The 5,320-nt window shown below is 36.2% G+C and overlaps 1 non-coding gene across 1 annotated transcript; it reads right to left on the bottom strand.

Moving 5' to 3' along the window:
- Positions 1 to 2,730: 2,730 nt before the first annotated feature.
- On the bottom strand, positions 2,731 to 2,802 carry TRNAQ-UUG (transfer RNA glutamine (anticodon UUG)). The gene has a single exon. It is a non-coding gene; the product is annotated as a tRNA-Gln (tRNA).
- Positions 2,803 to 5,320: the final 2,518 nt, after the last annotated feature.

The raw sequence follows: 5,320 nt of genomic DNA, 5'->3' as shown, positions 1-5,320 counted from the left end.
CTAGAGTTCTCCATACCGCTCCCGCGTTTCTGTTTAGTTTCCATTTAATTTTTTTGTTTTTATTTTTTGTTTCCACTTTTTTCGTGTTGTCGAACATTTTCGAGTTTTTCTAAAATTTTGTTGCTGCCGGCAATTAACACAAAAACATTAATTAAGTTACGAACTAATGTCTTTTGGACATCAGTATACCCGGCCCTGACAGACAGCCAGACGACATGACTATAGGTCCATATAATGCACAGCAGGGGTCAGAAAATCAGCAAATATTTGCTTAAGAAACTTAAATTTAAGATTAAAGTTTAAGAAAAAAATGAGTTTTTTTTATATCCTTTATTTTTAACAGATTACAAATTTGTGTAAGCCATTGGTATTATTTTTTTCAAACCTTTTAATAACAAGTAAACTTATTCATTATTAAAAGTTACTTATTGGAAATATTTTTTTTTTTTATTATTATAATTTAGATTGTTTTACTACTTCTATTTTTTGTAACATAGCTGTATGCCTTTAAGTTGGTGTGAATGAGTGGAGATGAGGCAAGAGACATACGAACGATTTGTTTTAGGCCTGGCTGCCAGTTCCTCCTGGCTGCTAAAACAAATTTAAACATTTCAATGTTGAAATTCGTTATAAATGAATGGACATTGTAACGGGCAGACGCCACTGGCCACCGAAGGGGGGCCAAAATGGACAAGGGGGCGACGCGACACACGCGCAACAATTGTCTCGCAAGAAGGCCAATCCGAAAGTTAAAAAAAAGCCTGGCCAACAAGTGTCTGGGATTTGGAATGGGGATGCTGCCCCCGGCTTCTGCTGTCCATTTGTTAGTTTTCCAGTTTTTCTGCTGATATCCAGTCGAGGGATTCCAGTTAAGGGTATACCCAGCTGTGGCACTATATTTAGACTATAGATCTCCTTTAAAGGGTTCAAAGTTCAATAATTCTTCACAAAAAAATGTTATCTAGAAGTTCTGTCAAATTACTAAAGGAAAAAATAATTGAACAAAATATTGAAACTATTATTATTATTGTATTATATTATTACTTTATATTTATCTGTTTCATAAAACAAGTTTGTTTTGGATAGCCCAAAGAACTCTACAAAGACCAAAATATATTTGAATAATACTTTATATGAATGCCAGGACTGGCAGGAAACTGACTATTACTACGAGGTATCACCGTAGCTTATCATATTCCTTCGTTAATGGACGTGTGCTGCCTTATAGTAAGTGGCACATCCATAATGACGACTATCCATATGTCCATGTCCAGTGGGCCAAAACCAACTGCCAAAAGCAGCTCGTAGGCATTTCGCTAATTGAGCCGCAACAAGTCCCGGTAAATATATAAAAAAAATATATATACGTTTTTAACTTAACCCCACGTCCATTTGGCCGTACATCCATCCATCCATTGCTTGTGAAAATTTGTGTTAACATTTCCGGCCCGAGTGTTAGCTTTTGGCCATCTGTAGAATCGGGCAACTTTTACTTTTCAGTTTTGGTTTTTCGTGTTATTTCTTTTTGTTTCTACAATTTAGTTTCTAAGACCGTTTTTTTCTTTCGTTTTTTTGGCAAAGCCCTTCATGGGCCTCTGTTGCCAAGCGCGTCGAGTTAGCAACCATTAAAGGGCCGCTTAAAAGCCAGCTAGCCAACAAAAAAAATTAATAGAAAAAGCCTAAGTGAAGGCCGGCCTTAACTGTGTCCCAAACATTTGCGCGTGTGGTCGAAAACCCAAAAAAAAAGAAACAGAAACAAAATTTATTACGGAACCGTAGATTTCCAAATGGAGCCAAAACCAAAAGGAAAAAAATGAACGGAAAAAGTTTTTGTTTGACAAGCAAACACGAAAGGAAGCTGAAATCGAACCTTAGCGAAGATTAGATGCTCTCAATAATTATTTCGGAATTTATTTATATCAAGAAACTAAACTTTAAAAACCCTATTTTTCTACTTTGCAAATGTTTCAAATTTTAGGTAGGCTCAAATAGCTTTCTACTTGAAATACCTTACTAAATACTCAGAATAATAATTTTAGAATTTTAGTTTTTAAAATAAGTTTAATCAAGGTTCAATTTATTTAAATAACTGGTGCTGCACACAATATTTCTTTTATATTTATTTTCATAAAATTAATTTAAAATATACATATGTAGAGAGAAATCTAATTTTCCAAAGTGCTTTCTCGTTGACTCCCTGGTACTTTTCCTCCCACCCAGTATCCCAATATCCCAGTATCGTTTCTGGTTGGGTTAATGCCCTGGATCGTCGACACACTCCGTTCGCCGTTCGATTCCCAGTCTCTCACGCTGACCATTCACAAAGATGTCATATCTCGCCCCCTGTCATATCACGTGACACAAATCAAATTCACACCGCAGTCACAAAAAATGAAAACGTCGGGTCTGGAATCATTTCAATGGGTTTTCTATCGCTCGGGGAAAGGGAGATGCGATGGTTCCGGGGTTGGCCCATGGCAATTGTGCAAATAGACGGACAAGTTTGTCGACTTGATTAACGAGATAATGACCAATGAAGTGCCGACTATTGACCAATATATTACCCCTCCCCGCTCCTCGGCCATATAGTCAAATATCATCACCGTATATGAGCAGAGGGTCCAAACCGCTGTCAATCATCTGCCATCCGATAAGCGACCCTTAGTTATATATACCAATATACCTATAAAAAAAACCGAAACCCCGGCCGAAAAAAATACTAATCGGCGCAGGTTCTACCGAGATTTGAACTCGGATCGCTGGATTCAAAGTCCAGAGTGCTAACCATTACACCATAGAACCAGATAATTGCGGTGCTGCAAAATCCCAGCCAACCGAAAATCGACGCATCTGAGCGAGAGAGACGGAGAAAGAGTGAGAAAGAGGGGGAGAGATGGAGCGCAGCTCAGGCCTCCGGTTCTATAAATAACCCGCTTCGTCTCACTCGCTCTCATTAGGCCTCCGATGGGGGTTAGTGCACACAGCGAAAAAACGGGGCTCAAGTGGTGGGGGTTAATCTAGAATTTCAATTTGTGAAAAATAACTTTTTGAGTTGAAAAATGTTGATTAATACATGTTTTCAGATCTCTTTAAAATGAGTTTTTATAAGATAAAATAATAATACAAAATATATTCGGGATAATATAATAATTAAGTAACTTATTATTAAGTAATTTTTAATGCACTTTTTATAAATGATTAACTAAATTATATATAGTAACAGAATTTTATGAAATATATGACTAAAATGTATATTTACAATCAAAAAGGTAAGACTACCAAAACCGTTTTCGAAACATAATACATAAGTATTAAATATTCTGCAGCTGAATTTAGGTATTTAATCTTTAATGAACAACTATACAAATATTAAAAAAAAAATGTAGGTAATATTTCTTATAAGTGTAGAGCAAGAGAGCATCGGAGAGAGTGAGAGAGGACTGCATGCAGGAGCCAAGGACGTCATCCCAGTGGGTGTTCAAGGTCCTCAGTGGGCGAATGTGTGGGTGCTCGTGGACATGGAAATAAGCGTCGACATGAATGTCCTTCTGTGTGGGTGGTGCATTTCGCCATTCAAATTCGGTCTAATTTCAGATGCAAGTGAGTCACTCATCTGGTCGTTTTAATTGCTAGATAAGCGGCTTAATTCCATTATAAAATTACGTTTATTGAAATGTCACCTGGTAAACTTTTTGCATATACGTTTTTTTTAATTAGATTAAGTGGGAGGCTAGAAAATGGCTCCTCTAATAAACTCTCTAATACACTCAATTTTTTTATGAGAATGTTTTTGTATAGAAAAGGTTACGAATGAAAGTATGCTCATTTTTTTATATTTATTTATTTGTATTGCCCTTCTTCAAATATTTATAAACTTCGTTCTTTGGATCTCGACAGGATAAGGGTCTTAGTGATCGAAATGCCGAGATAAGCCCGGTCTTTTCAATAACTTTTCGGCTGTGGGGTGAGGATCTGGAGGAGCGAAAAGTACAACAAACTCAAGATGGCACTTAGGGGAGGTCCTCGGAACCAGGATATTTGCGAACATCACGCGAACGGGAAAACCCTTGGGATAAATACTTACATACAATCGTGGGCAAATTAATAGTAGCACCTATAGCAATGAAAAATCAATATGAATTATAAATTGCCCACTTTTGATTTAAAAAAATGTGTTTTTTTAATAAGTAAGTAATTAATACTCTTCAAAAAGGATATAATAAATATATTTAATATTTACATTTTGATTTTCAACTATTAATTTGAACACCGTTGTAGCTGCATGTATTTTAGGGTGGTTCGTGGCACCCTTCTTTAAGAGAGGGTTCTTAAAAAACCAGCAACAGGCTGCGACATGTCTGCCCCTGACAAGGGTCAATTATGCGCATCAATTAAACTGTATTCAAACTGAAATTAACAATTATGTCTGGCTCTCCTGCATTTGCGTTGTAACCCAAATAAAAGTGGTAATCAAATGCGTTTGGGAGGGGTAAAAACTTTTGTTGCCAAAAGGAACAACCTCTAAGAATCCAGACAATTACAATTACATTTATGGCGTCGCAATAAGACGCGTTTTTCGTTGTTGGGCTGTGTTGTCTACCCATTATTATATGTAAGTAGTAGTCACCCCGCCGAAAATCAGGGCGCTGAATTATCAAAAGGTCGAGATTGTAGGGCCGCCGCCGATCTGGTTTTACAATAAACGAAAAAAAAACTAAAAAAAAAAACAGCAGGGTTTCTGTTCACGAAACTCAGACACGTAACTGTGAAACATAAAAATTGACAAATCGAAAACGAGTTGTCCGCACGCACCTCAACATATTTACACCTGATTCTGATCATAGCCCCCTTTTTTCTGACGCTTTATGGGTTTTGCGATCACTTCTTGGGCCCCACGGTCACCCATTGAATTCCTGATTCAGCACGTTCTTTTCCAACCATCTAGGGCAATAAAAATTCTCTTCGATTCTGCGACCCATACTAAAGACGGTCATTAGCATTTGGAGTGGGATTGCGTCATTTAATGCAATGGAAAATGTCTGGGTTTAATTTGAGGTTTTACGGAGGAAAATTTTCAAGCAAATAGTTGAATTTTTAATTAATAAAAAGCTTTGGATACCTATACCATTACTTGATATAACAAAAATTTAGTTTAACACTTTTATTGAATAAATAAATATTCTGAATAAGCTACCTAAGTGAATTTTCCATTTTTAATATCGGCATCATATAAGTTTTTTAGTCATTTTTCATTAAATATTATTATTATAATCAAAGATTTTCGTAAACAAATTTAAATGTTACTTATGTTAAATGTAAC

This window comes from Drosophila takahashii, chromosome X, assembly GCF_030179915.1.
Source record: "Drosophila takahashii strain IR98-3 E-12201 chromosome X, DtakHiC1v2, whole genome shotgun sequence".
NCBI classification, from domain to species: Eukaryota; Metazoa; Arthropoda; class Insecta; order Diptera; family Drosophilidae; genus Drosophila; species Drosophila takahashii.
This window is presented reverse-complemented; position numbering and strand designations above follow the sequence as displayed.